The sequence below is a fragment of the Tupaia chinensis genome, unplaced genomic scaffold (genome assembly GCF_000334495.1).
Source record: "Tupaia chinensis unplaced genomic scaffold, TupChi_1.0 Scaffold000141_1, whole genome shotgun sequence".
Taxonomy (NCBI): domain Eukaryota; kingdom Metazoa; phylum Chordata; class Mammalia; order Scandentia; family Tupaiidae; genus Tupaia; species Tupaia belangeri.
In genome coordinates, this window is record NW_006159611.1 from 177,784 (window position 1) to 192,941 (window position 15,158).

Here is a 15,158-nt window from a genome sequence, read left to right on the forward strand (position 1 = left end):
CTCTGGCAAAACTCATGTGAAAAAGTAACAATAATAATAAAAAAAAAATTTTTTTTAAAAAAGGAGACAATGTAAAGAGCCATTTTTCTGGCATCTTGATTAGACATGTAGGTGAAAGAAGTTGTCAGCGCCATGCATAGTATTAGCTAGGAAGAATGTGGAGCATTTTCTGTGTTAGCAATGCTGGTGTGAGTGTAACAGGAGGTTAGGTGGGCATATTAGCAGGCACAGAATCAAAAACAGCACCTAGTCCTATTCTGTTCAGACTTGGTAGAACAGAATAGGACTGTTCACTGGCAGAAATTTCCTAACAATCTGTTAATATCTTTCAAACTGAAAGAACTAAAATTCAATTAAATATGTTATATATGCAACATTATTGAACATACTCCAATCAGAACCTTAAACTGTTTGTAAAATTTACTTGAATCATTGATTATCATTGGGTGACATTTTTCAAAAGCATCTTAATTATTTAAACTTTTGCTCTAGGTATACTTCAGATCAATTCAAGATTAGAAATTTCTCAAATACTAAATTACAATGTCTTCCAAAGGTGCATTCTAGCAATGAAAGATGTTCTACACTAAATAGATTTAATTTTAGTACAATAGGAATAGATATATTTCCTTCCTTATACTCCTCTCGTCATATAAAATAAAAGCTTTATTTTTTTCAGAACTCATTTTGAAACTGGTTTAGATCAATTCCAGGTGTCCACAGATAATAATCATGGCTCATCTCAAACTATGCAAAAAAGGATAATAAAATAGAAAATATCATTTAAAAAGCTATGCAATGAATGCTTTGATGCCCAAACTCATAAACATATTCTACTAAACACATTTTAATTTTAGTCCCAAATAATAAAATAATCATTGGTTCAAAAATGCTGCTTGGCAACTTAATGTTATTTCTTCAATGATTTGTATACATTTTTATCATTTTCACACTGAATAATTTCTTGTGTGATTCCTTTAAAAACATGCTCGCCTTAATGACAACCTTGCTGCATCCTTCAAGTTTGTCTGAGTCGGCAGTCTGGGACTGAGAAAGCGTTCACCATAAATGATGTGGTGAAGTCTGAGAGTTCCCAGCTGGTACAAAAACGACTATTAGCCATGGACGGCAGCAACGCTGTGGAACCTGAAGGCCTTAGCCCGTAAGTCACAGGGGACCCTGAGACCTGGAACACGGACTGATGGAAAACATAGGGGAGAGGTGTAAACTGAAGAGGAAGAAGGGAAATACGCTGAAGAATGTTAAGAAGAAGGACAAGAGAAGAGATGATCAGAGACGTAAAAATAAAGAATAAAGGGCCAGTTCTATAACTTAGGAGTTAAGGGAGCCAGATTCCACACAGCCAACTATGGTTCGAATCCTGGCTTTGAAAACATACCAGGCATGTGTGTGTGAGTATCCCAAATCCCGATGGGATGGAGCAATGGAGGAAAATGGATTGCAATGTGATCAGATCTTCCATTGGGATTGCTTCTCGCTCTCTCTCTCACTTTTTCCTATGACAAATGCACATACCCTCTGACAATTAAAAGAAAAAAAGAAAAAAAATTTGGAAAGATGAGGAAGGGCAGAGAGAGAAAAGGAGGGAGAAGCAGGCTGAACAGGTGGATACTGTTTTCAGCTTTGCTTTCACTTAAACCCCCTGGTGGTTAGTGAAGGAGGAGATAAGACAGGAGACAGAGGGGAGTGGAGGAGAGCTTTCTTCTCTTCTTTCCCCTCTCCTGCTCCCCCGCCCAGAATGGGCTCCTTCCACAACACAGATTCTAGTCCCTGTTCCCTAAATCTGGCCACATGATGTCGAGATAAAAGACTGTACGCAAATAAAAAAATCTTCAAAAAACAAAGGCTACGCAGCAAATTGTTTTCTGTAGATAATTATAACATTGGCCATTGTCTTTCAGAACAATTGCTTGCTGTGGTCACACAGCTGTAATGAAGAGATCACGCTGTGAAGTGAAAAGCCTCCTTCTCCTCTGGGATTCCACGCAGACTGGCCTTGCAGAAAGGTGTGGGAACACAGGGAGAAGAGAAGCAGCAGTTCGGAGCAGCAGAAAGAACTGTCTTGATCTCTGGTTTTTGCCAGCCTGGAGAAAAGGTGCCTTTGCAGGAAACTCGGTTTGCAAACAATGAACATCTTTTGTATTCCTTGTTGGCAAAGCAATTGATTCTACTTAGACACTGGCTGAGTGCCACCCCGTAAGCTGTTTGTCTTTTCTGTTCGGGAGAGTACAGTAGGAAGAGCTGCAATCCAGGCGTTTTCCTTTTCTTACACAGCCGACTGATGGCACTCCTTTTCTCCAACTACCCCTTCTGCTGTAACCAACTGCATGCAATTTACAGGTCACGTTGTGCAATACTACAAAAGCCAAAAAATATACCTACAGAGGCATTTAAAAAAATAAGCTGGGAGAAGACAATTTCTTATAGCAATATCTCCTCTCCCACAGTGAGATTTGTTTACCTTTGCCCTTCCTAAGACAGAAAACCAACCAAAACCTTGTACCATGAGCAGAAAGGTCACAGGGGGCTAGCAGACTTTATAATACTAATGTGGGTCTTACAGGGGTGAATACCACAGTGACAGGTGCACCGGAGAAGCCCCTGCAACCAGCGAATTCCTCTTAAGTTTCCTCTACTCGAAGCAAACGTTGTTACATTAAGTTTTATTTAGATTTCAGTTCAGATGTACTAGGGAAGACATGGACACTCTCCTGACAATACCGTAATAGCCCCTCTTGTCCTCTGTGGGAAGAAGTCCAGTCTCATTGCCTTGAAAGACGCTATTCATATGAGCCATTATGTAGTAAGAAGCTCTGGTGGATCTGACGCTTTGAGAACCACAGGCCTTGAGGACTTCGCAGGCAAGCCATGAAGAGCCGGCGCCTACAGGGGTGGCTTTCCTTGTCCCCAAACAGGGGGCCACTGCAGTCACAGGGAGGTGATGGGTAAAGCCACTCTGCAGAGGTGACTGCTTCCTCAGCAGCATGCTGTGATCTGGGGCCAGCTCTGGACCCTGTCCACTGCGAGTATTCACTTGGGTGACCTGGGCTTGGGTGTGGAAGAGAAAGTTCATACCTACCAAGGAGGGCCAGAAGGGGCACCATTCCTCAGAAGCAGGAGGAGGCGTAACTGGTCCTTCTTGGTCGTGCTGAAATGGATTCCTCAACGCAGTCGTCCAAGTTTATTTTCCAAAGCACAATACCCAGGACAGAGTCAAGCAGAAGGCCATGCAGAAAGGCTGGTCGCTGCTGCACAGCTGAGATGCTGTCAGTGCCACGGGCAAAAGACCATCTCATCATTTTAGCAAGTACCCTAATGGCAATGGAGAAATCTGAGGACTAATCTTTTGTAAATTTTATCAAAATAGATTATTTTGAAAATACGGTATTAATTACCTTTTTTTTTGTGAAGAGTGTGTGTGCACGTGAGAGAAAGAGGGGAAAATCCTGCCAACACGGTCTCATCGTGCAATCCACTTTCCTCAGCTCTCCAACTCCTCAGGATATCGGGTACCCCCAGGACACTCGGCATATTTTCATACTGTCATGGGGATCTGAACCTGCAGCCAACCTCGTGGCTTCCAGCACCGCAGTCCAGTGTGCCACACACTGCATCACCTGGCTGACCCCAAACTAGTTCTTAACAGTGGGGTCACCAGATCACTGCTGCATCTTAAAGAATTCAAGATTTGAAAAAACATAAAATATGAGGACCCCCCACTTACACACACACACACACGTTCCTATAAAAATTTTAGTTTAACATTCCTCTAAAATTTTCAGCTTAATTATCTAGGAAAAACATTCTTGACAGAAAAGCTAACACTTAAAAACTAAAGCCACAAACCTAAGATTGCTTTCTACCATGACACTATTAACCTCAGTGTTTGGAAACAAATTTAGGGCAAAAAGATGAAATCACATCCTGAAGCCAAATTGTATTTCTAAAAAGAAAAATAATGAGCTGAAAGAACTGGTTTTAAAAAATTAAATAACAGAGTTGTAACCACTTGATTAGATTGGCTCATGAGTAACTGAGAGCCAAGATTACGGACTTATCTTACGTATCTGCTATGTAACTCTACGGCAAGTCATTTAACCTCTATTTTAAAGGCTGATTTGTTTTTATTGTAAAGGAATAAACATCCATTAATAAAAGGGAATAAGAAAACAATATGACCCATACCTTTGCTACTTAGAGACAATCAGTATTAGCATTTTGGTTTCTCTCTGTTGGGTTTTGTTTCTGCGGATAATATTTGTACATACTTATGACGTATTGGTTCAAATACGAAATTCTTGTTTCTCGTTTTCCTCAGGCACATAGATGCATGTAACAGGCTAGCTTTCTTTTCCTGATGGTAAAGGTAACAGATATTCTTTATTTCTTAAAAACTACAGAGCAGTACATTTAAGAAAACTGAAACGACCATTCCTTCTGTGACAACGGAGATGACCGTATTTGGGGATCTACGCCGGCCGAGGGCTCACGTGCATCGATTCACTCACTGACTCGGGTACATTTCGGCCGGAGTCACGGGTTCCCATCTGCTTGTTACACCAGGAACACAGTAGGTGAGACAGAAATCAGGGCCTCACAGAGCCTCCCTTCTGAGCAAGCACAACGAGTAACAGGGAAGGCGTGTGCTGGGTGTAGACGGAGGTGGGGAAGAGCACAGTGAAAGATCGCCAGGGGGAGGGTCATTGCGTGTTAAATACGGTCGTCGGGGAACACCCACTCTAGCTCAGCTGAACCAAACAGGAAGTGAAGAAGCAACGACATCTGATAGAAGAGTACGTGCAAAGGGCCTCGGGGAGAAGCGTGGCCTGCGAATTCTGGGAACAGCAAGAGGCTGGGCAGAGGGAGTTGAGGGCACAAGGCAAGGCTCCCACAGGATCTGCTGACGTGGGTGTGAGAGAACGTGAAGAGCGAGGGGTAAGTCTGTCTTTAGACCGAGCGTGCGGTAGCTTCTAGGTGCCCTGAGCCAGGGGAGAACCAGCTTCAATGGAGGAACAAGGGATTTGGTTTCAGACATAAAGTGAAAAGGGGTGCGAGGATCTGTAATGCAGAGGAGTGACTCGGCCTGAGACACGTCTTTGGTGGTTGCCAAAACATTGATGCTCTTTAAAGCCATCATCAAGGGGGTGATGGGAGACTGGCTCTTGGGCACAGAGAGAGAATTCTGTGATTAGCAATGTAAACTTCGGCAGAGCGATCAAACTGGACTTTATTCATCACGGGCTATTCGATAATAAAAGACCTCAGATTTTAAAAATTTTGGTACTTTCTAAAAAGATTTTTTTTCATTAAAAAAGAAAAAAAACATAAACCTAAGTTCTAACTTGCCTAGAAAATTGATCTCCAAATACAGGAGACAGACCTCTGGAAGTGCCCAGAACAGTAATGCATTGGAGAAAGAAGAAAGTTCTAGACATTAATCCTGAGTGAACTTAAAATCCAATACCACATTGTTCTATACACTTTCTATGAATTAATAAGATATACGTACAGGCTTTATGTCTAAAAAGTCTTTAGTGGTGAGAGATCAGAAATGCTTAGGAAACCCCTCGACTGCAGTGAGAGGACCGGTAGAAAGCCAAGCAGGCTTCCTCTCCTTCACTGTGGTAACTGTCCTCTAGAAACCTGTAACATCGCCCGCATGGATGTGCGGGCAAAAAGGTCCCTAAGTGGGCCAGAAAGTGGTATAGTGTTCAAGGCACTGGACTCCCACATGGCTGACCACAGTTCGAGTCCCAGACCCGATGGCTTGAAAATCATGCCCAGTGCGTGGGCATGTGTGCCCCAAATCCCAGGAGTGATCTGGGGGAGAGGGGACTGCAGCACGGACTTCCTCCTGGGGTGCGATTTCTCACTTTGCCTCTCTCCGGCTCTTTCCAGTAAGCCCATGCACCTCGTGGCAAAACTAAGGGGCCAGCAGATGGCGTAACAGTTACGTTGCCAGACTTCCACATGGCCGGCCGCAGTTCGAGCCCAAGATCCTGGCAGGAGAACAGAGGAGAAGGGATTGAGGCATGGCCATGCCCCCTGGGGTGAGACTGGTTTCTCTCTCTCTTTCTGTCACTGTCTCTCAGGAAAGAGCACATACCCTAGAGTAAAAATCTCTCAAAAATAATCATCATAATAATAATAATAAAATAAAAACCTAAAAAGAAAAAGGGCCCCAAGTGAACACTGCTTGGCTCAGCCAGGAAGATTCCCAGGAGAGGACGAATATTCTCATCCAAACACGCTTACCCTGGAGACCCCAGGATCTTGTGCCTGGCTCGGCATCCCCTGCTGTCCCCTACACCCAGGGACCGGTTGCAGAGCCATGCCGGGCCTTCCCTGCCACTGCCCGGGGAACAGCGGTCACGCAGTGAAATTGGAAGGCTTGAGAAGACCACGCTGCTTCCTTTGTTCCCTTTCTCTGCAATTATTTCATCTGAGAGGAACCCACCGGGGTTCCTGCATCTGTCCTCAGCCGAGGGGGCCGGGCACAGCGGAGTCCGAGGCTGCAGAACGGCCCTGCGTGTGGCCCTGTGATCACTTCTTGTCATTTATTTTTGCTGAAGCTATGTACCTTTGATTAAACCTGGAGCAGCACTTTAGAAGCCACTGATACACATCAAAGGAGTCCGCGCTCCCAGATCAAAATAGACGCAGGGTTTGGACTTGGACCAGCGCTGTTTGAACACGCGGCACAGACCACGGCGGGGGGCAATTGCTTTTGGAGGAGAATCAGGAAATAACCAAATGGATTTCCTCTCTTTCTTCCTTCATTAGCAACAGGGCAAATGCCTTCATCCTGTCAGAAGAGAAGTCTTTATCAGATTTTTACTGAGAAACCAGTAAAAGGGGGGAATCAAATTTGAGGTAGAAAATTTAAACCAACTCCCTGACTATGATTTTGTAATAAAGGTTCATGTGATTTAGGTGGATTAAATTTCTCAAATTTTCCTTTTACTTTCGGTGCAATGAGCAAAAGGGCCGAATGTGTTTGACGAATACGGATTTACTTAGCGTCCACGTGATGATCTGGTAACAAAGAGAAGGAATGCACAGACATGTCAAAAATAGAATCAAGTGGGAAAACTATACATGTAGACACGCCACTGAGAAGGTTCTTCCAAAGACATTTTGAGAGAATAGAGGAGATCCGTTCTTATATAACCTTTTCTCAGAGGTGAATTACCTGATTTTTACAAAAGACCTTTTCATGATACATTTCATAAATATTTCTATGAATTCTTTTAAATATCTATATCTAAATCATATCTAATAGAAACAAATGTATTTGATAGACCATACATTACCTATTTTTAAAGAAGATTTTATTTATTATTTTATTTTAACCTGCAAAAGTCACTAGAGAGCGACACAGAGAAAGGAGAAGTGAGAAAGCAAGCCACCAGGTCCAGGACTTGAACCATGATTGCCCATGTGGGAGTCCAACGCCCCAGCCACCAAGCTACCTGCTGGCTCCATATGTAACAAATTCAGTCAAATTGGTAGAAAGACAAGCACAATTATCAGAAGAAAACAGATAATAAACAGAGATTCTGTTTCTGATTTGTTAACAATGAAATTTCTGAGAACTGCGAGAGTACTGACGTCACGGGTCCTTCAGAAGAGCTCTGATGTCACTGAGTGACTGATCCCTTCCTACCGACGAAGTCATTGAGGATGAGAGTCAGTTAATGCGCTGTGCTCAATCAACTCCCTGATCCAGGTACTGGCAAACTTGTCATGTCAGGAGCCAGACAGATTCTGCACTGTCCCTTTCAGTCCTTGTACACAGAGGGACGCGGTCGGTAGAAAAGGATGGATGGGTGCCATGAGGCACTTTCTTCCACCTTTGTCTCTGTGGTTTAGCGGGCTTCCAGGGGTTCACAGTCTCTGGGGTCCAGGAGCCACAAGGAAGAGGACCCCAGAAAGAATCTCCCTTTTTCGTGGAAAACAAGGGGTCATTACAGATTGTGATGAGGTGGGACTTAGGGTCTGGTTGTGCTGTACTTCTTTGTAATAAGGCAGCAATTGATTAAGAAATAAGGATGGGGCCAGCAAATGGCATAATGGCTATGTCACTGGACTCGCATATGGCCGATCACAGTTCAAATCCCAGACCCGGTGGCTTAACTCTCACACCAGGCGCATGTGTGTGTGTGTGCCCAAAATCTGGAGAGGAGAATGGAGGAAAAGGGATTGCAATGTGGCCATTCCCCCGCCAGGAGGGGGGAGCTTCTTTGTCTCTCTCTGTCCAGCAAATGCACATGCTCTGTAACAAAAATCTCTAAGAGAAAAAAAAAAACTCCCCACTCCAAAAAAAAAGGATGTTTCTATTCAACCATTTAACATACAAAAATACAAAGAGCATTTAAGAGGTGCAATCTTTGAAATACAGATTGAATTCTCACAGCATATCAGATATGTTTGTAAATAAACTTATGACATGAAAACATAAATGAGCACATAAGACCCAGGAGTGAATGTTTTAGGCTTGTGGACATGCAGTCGCCATCATGGCCACATCTCTGCTGCAGCCAACCCAACTTCTGCCACAAGAGCATGAAAACAGCCATGGTCCATTCATAGGCGAATGGGTAGAGTCGTATCCCAGTAAAACTTCATTTATCAACACTGACATGGAAATTTCATACCACTTTAACATGGTATGAAATATGGGACCAGCAGGTGGCATGGTGGCTAAGGTGCCAGACTCCCACATGGCCGACCATCATTCGAGTCCCAGACCTGGTGGCACCCTTTCTCACTTTGCCTCGTTTTCGCTGTCCGTCTCTGGGGAATTAAAAAATAATAATCATAAATAAAGTGAAATAAATGATTATTTTAAAAAGAAATATTATTATTTGGATTCTTATTCCCCCTGTCCTCGGTGCTTAAAAATGTAAAATCCGTTCTTCGTTCTTGGAGGGCGAGGGCCAGGACTCACACCTAGATCATCTACCACAGCCTGTGTTCTTTCCTCTACACTCCGTGGATTTGTTTCATAATTGAGGAGAGACCCTACTCAGAGATTTGGAATCTGGAGAGTTTTACAGCTGTTCTTATTTTCAAAATTAAGCCTAAGACTCAAACATATTAAGTTTTTGCATCCAAAGAGAGAGAGAGAGAGAACACGTAATCACCAGCAGCAGAGTAATTACGAGAGAGCGAGTCAATAGCAAGCCCAGCGAGCACTTCATTGTCAGCTAGAGGGTTTGGCTAAAAGTAAATTTAATGCTCATTAAAAAATGAACATTGCTTTAATGTCACTTCAGAGGCTGGTAAATCGTAGCTAGCTCTGAGCAGTTCAGGGAGCTGTCCCATGGCTTTGAGACTGACATGCACTTACAAACAAACCCTGCAAAAGGTAAGAGGGCTGGGAGAAGAAGCCCCACTGCGGAAAGCCTAGGGGTCTCCAGAAACAGACCAGACGTGCAACGCTGCCCCTGTGTGTGACCATGAGCTGGAGACAGAGTGGGTACTGGTCCTCCAGAAGCGATGGCACATGAGCTCCACGAGGCTCAGCCCCGCGGAGGACGAGTTTTGAGAATTGCTGCTGCCTATGAAAATAGTGATTAAAAACACACTCCTATCAAGGCCCATTTCATCATTTTTATATTTGTTTTCCTCCTCCCAGACTGTGATTTATGACAACCCCTTCGAAGCGTGAAGCTGAAATTCGTCTCCTTAAACCTCTCTTCCCTGAGTGATTTTGCTGGGATAGAGTTGTTCACGAGAGCTGAGCAATTGCCGGGGAGCTGTGGAATAAAACTGTCAGTGTGATTTAAAAATACATATTGCAGAAAATTAGAAAATGCATTTTAAAACCTTGTCATTTTCTCTTCAATGGCAAACAAAGGCAGTGACAGAGAGAGTTCAAAATAATATAAAAGGCTTTGTTACTTGTGAGACATTTACAACCTCAAAATCACACCAGAGTGTCAGGGGACCGAACCAAGAGTCACAGATCTCAAACAACAGGGGCTGGTTGCCCAAGTGACAGATGGCTTCACAGAAATGTGTTTGGATGAGTAAATCATTGCGTGAAGTATATACACTACACCTATACACCACAGATGTGTATACACATATAGAAGTATATGCACTACATATGTATGTACACTACGTAAGTATATACACTACATAAGTATATATAATACATAAATATATACACTACATATATGCACTACAGATGTGTATACACATATAGAAGTATATGCACTACATATGTATGTACACTACGTAAGTATATACACTACATAAGTATATATAATACATAAGTATATACACTACATATATGCACTACAGATGTGTATACACATATAGAAGTATATACACTATGTATGTATGTACACTACATAAGTATATATAATACATAAATATATACACTACATATATGCACTACAGATGTGCATACACATATAGAAGTATATACAATGCATAAGTATATATAATACATAAGTATATACACTACATATATGCACTACAGATGTGTATACACATATAGAAGTATATACAATGCATAAGTATATATACTACTTAAGTATATACACTTCTATATACTATATGTATAGAAGTATATGCATTACATATATACACTTTATTTGTGTATATATGTAAAAAAGTATATATAGTACATAAGTATATACACTACACATAGAAGTATATACACTAAATATGTATATATACACTACATAAGTATATATAACTTCTATACACTATATGGATAGAAGTATATGCACTACATATATACACTATGTACGTGTATATACACTACATAAGTATATACACTATGTGTATAGAAGTATATACACTACATATGCATATATACATATAGAAGTAGATACACTACATATATAAGATATACACTACATAAGTATATACAGTACATAAGTATATACACTACATAAGCATATATACTACATACATATACTACATATGAAGAAAATACATTACATATCTATATATATGTGTATTTTGGATTCTTTGATGTTTCTGGACTTTGGATGAGAGGGGTTAATTATCTTGTATATTTCCCCATTTTCTTTTGCTCTGGTTCATTTTATGACATCTTGAGATTAACCTAAAAATACAGAAATTAACCTAAAGTGTGGATCTTGTCTTAAATTCCTTTTCGCTTTCTATTTGTCTGACACCACCCTTGGAGAACTTCCTCAGGTAGGGGAGTTGCAGGTGCATGGGTATGAGCTTGTGGGACAATGCGTTCATCACAACAGCATTCATGGATCTTGGCACATAATGAATATGCCCCTCTGTGCTCCTCGTAGAGAAGAAAGTGCATACCCATATACTCTCATGACTATACAGGAGAGGAGAGGAAGGAGAATGGTGGTCTGCAAGAACAACGACCTGCCAGTTACCTAGACAGATACACACAGACAGGCAGATACGTAAGGACATCCTTTAAGTACATAGACCAGATGTTGGAGTTTTACAGACAATTTCTCACCAACCTTTTTCTATTCATGAAACACATATAAAATGATCATTTGTAAAATACACCGTGGCACATAGGAGTTTGAGGACATCTTTTTAAGATTTGGTTTAAAGTATTATTTTGCTTATATTATACAATTGTGTTAAGAAAAAGGAAATGTAGGGACCAGTAGTTAGCATAATGGCTATGTCGCTGGACTCCCACATAGTCGACCACGGTTCGAGTCCTGGACCCAGTGGCTTAAACTCACGCTGGGTGCGTGTGCGTGCGTGCCCAAGATCCTGAGAGGAGAATGGAGGAGAAGGGATTGCGGCATGGCCATCCCCCCCGGGGGTGATTACTTGCTTTCTGACTGTCTCTGTCTGTCTGGCGAGTGCATGCACCCTATAGCAAAAAAACTCTCCAAAAAGAAAAAGGAGGAAAAAAAAGAAAATGTGAAGTATAATTGCTATTGTTCTTTTTTAAGAAATTGCAGGGGGATATGTACTCTTACTGCAGAGAGACAGAAAGGGAAGGGAAAGTGAGAAAGCACGCCCGGCCACCATCACCACGGGCATGGCCTCGCTGCAGTCCCTTCTCTACTCCTTCCCTGGATTTTGGGCATGCGCATACACACATCTGCTGTGCTTTTCAAGCCATTCGACCTTAACCCCCCGACACCAGCTGACCCGATACTGTTATTTTTCATACTTCCAAGTATTAGACATATTGAAAGAGAAAGGTGAACTTCCTTCTGTTTTCAATAGGAGGTTTGAATCTGGAAGTGGCTACCGGTGATTCCTGGCTGTCTCGGTCTGTCACTGCATTGCTAACACAAATGCCCGAGACATGTGAGTGGTAAGAATGGCAGTTTATTCAGTGCCTGGTTTGGAGGTTCACAGGCCAGGAACCAACTTCTGGTGAAGCGGCATGGCCCCCAGCAGCCTCTTGAGCAGAGCACAGGCTTCTGCCCACCCTGGCCCTCTTTCCCCTCCTATAAATCCACCAGAACTCAATCACGGGGCTCCACCATGAGAACCCTGTCACACCCAAAGGCCCCACCCTGGGATATGAAGGGATTATGTTTTCACTTCTAATTCCCAACACATGAATTTTCAGGAGAAACCATATGACACCACCAGCCAAGGCGCTGCAATGCTAATTCCATCAAATTTTTGGTATTTACTATGAAATACGTCATGTAGGTAAATAACAAACATCTTTAAAATCTTCCAGTCATTTACGATAGCTTACTTTTAAAAATAATCGAATAACTCTTCCTTTTTCTTGACTCTCTTTCTTCCTTTAAGAGAGACTTTTGCTATAGGGTGTGTGAGCTCACTGGAGAGACAGAGTCAGAAAGTGGAAAATCACAGAAATCACCCTCCAGGGGGATGGTCATGGTGTAATCCATTCTCCTCCATTCTCCTCTCGGGATTTTGGGCGCACGTGCACACGTGCCTGGCGAGAGCTTGAAGCTGCTGAGTCCAGGACTCCAAGTACAGTCGGCTACATGGGAGTCCAGCGATGCAATCACTATGCTATCTGCTGGTCACCAGACACTGCCTTTTTCTAAATTACCGGGGATGGCAGGTGGTGTCGTGGTTAAAGGTGCTGGACTTCCACATAGCTGATCATGGTTTGCATTCCCAACCTGAGAGCTTGCTTTCCTCACCTTCCCTCTCTCTCTCTCTCTGGTCAAATTGCAAAATAATAATAATAATAATAAACAGAGTCAAATAAAATAATTATAAAAAAGAAGGTAAATTATCAACTAGATTATTAACATTTCTTGACATAATGTGTTTGAATTTGAAGCCCAGGGAAATGTTTTTCATATCAAGCATCTCAGGAATAACAGTGAAGCTCCGATTTGCTAGGACAGTCACCCGGCAGCTAGCCCACTGGCCACTAACGGGAGCATCCAGAAAATGCGCATTAGTGTACACTTATGGAAGAAGGGTTCAGGGCTCCTGCAGGGATCACCCACCAGGAGCTCCCTTCCTCCTGTCCCTGATTCCTGCCCCTCTGCCTCAGGACACATTTCGGGCCAAGTGCCTGATATGGTGAGCACACTAACTCAAGGAGACCCTTGCCTCCGGTCGGTAAGGGTGACCACACTCTGCGGCTGGTGCAGATGTATGTGTCTGGTGCTTTCACCTCTCCTTGGTTATCCATACTGAGCTGTCATGGAGGGCAGGGGCGTTAGATGTCGCCTCTGCCCCTCCTTACTGTAGGGCCCTATGGGTGGGCCACGGCAGTTCCGTGGAGGAGGCTGTTTGTGCTCTCAAGTCCAGGCCACGCTCTGTCTACGTCACCCAGTTCCCTGACCTCCTGAGCCTAAGGGCCACTTTCCACTGAGCACACACACCCTCCCCTCCTCAGGAAGCTAGAGACCCAGGGGGCCTACAGCTGTCTGAGGGAGACGTGCCACCAGCCTACGTTAGTGGGGAAGAGGGGACTTTCCGAGCAGCTCTCAGAGCGGGACCTCCTTCTACCCAGGGGGTCAACTCCTCCTGAACGTCTCAATTACCCCAAATGACCACACCTTCAACCAACCCAGCCCTAGGAACATACTCTGAGCTTTATCCCTGCCTTTCCTCAACATGGGGCCATTTGGAAAAGAGAAAACAATTTGAACATCCGATACATGACTGAAAGGACCAAAAATTAGTGTGTTTTACAGTAAACAACTGCTTATGGTTAAAAGTCTGTTTTCTGCTTATCAAAGGACTTTAATTGCTACTGTAAAAACTGTAAACCTGAAGAATTCATTAAATGATGAAGAACTTTAAAACTAGATGTCTTAATTACATTACATCACTCTTCTAAATTGGATTTTATTCTTGAGATTTTTTTTTTCATACAAATTTTACACTGACCTTGGTTAACAGGTTGGGTTGAGTACTGAACATTAAAAACAAATGTTTTGCATGAGATAAAAATTAGATCACTTGCCATTCCAATTTCAGAAATGTATTTTTAGTGTTTTCAAAAATAATCATGAATACGTGCAAATTATTTTTTAAAAACATAGTCTGCCTCCTTCCAGCGCTTTTTAAATCTAAGTATTGTGATGGGAGGAGAGCGCGGGTCACTTCAAAAAAGTGCTATTTTAGGAATGATTCTGGGAGACCAAGGCAAGGTGGAGGCATCAGATCTAGCATTACAAAGCGGAAATCTTCAGACATCTGCTCGTCATGTCTGGGTAGACGTCACAGGTACCACGAAAAACAGCTGAAAGAGCAAGACTACAAGGATGCAGTCTAGCTATCTGGTCACATAGCTACAGACATGGTCTAGCAGCTTAAGCAGTAGTATGCAATAAAAGGGAAAAACATTAAAAATGAGTTGTATTGATAGATGTGATTAACCCAATTTAAATTTTGATGCTTTAATATTTTAATAGGTTTAGTCTTTTGTTCTTAGTCACATGCATAATTACTTTTCCTCGTCCTTTTGATTTAATGACAGAAAAAAATCTGAATAATCTGTGTAGCAAATACACAGTGGGAAAAACCGATCCCAGTGAGAATAAATGTTATCAAAGTCTTGCGGTTACATTGTATATGACTGAGGTGAAAAAGAAACCTTTATCAACTCACTGATCGTGGTTAGAAACAAATACATTGTTTTCTCCAAGTACATGGAGTAAGAGAATGTTTATCTAGTTAGTCTTTAACTCTAATAGTTTTTG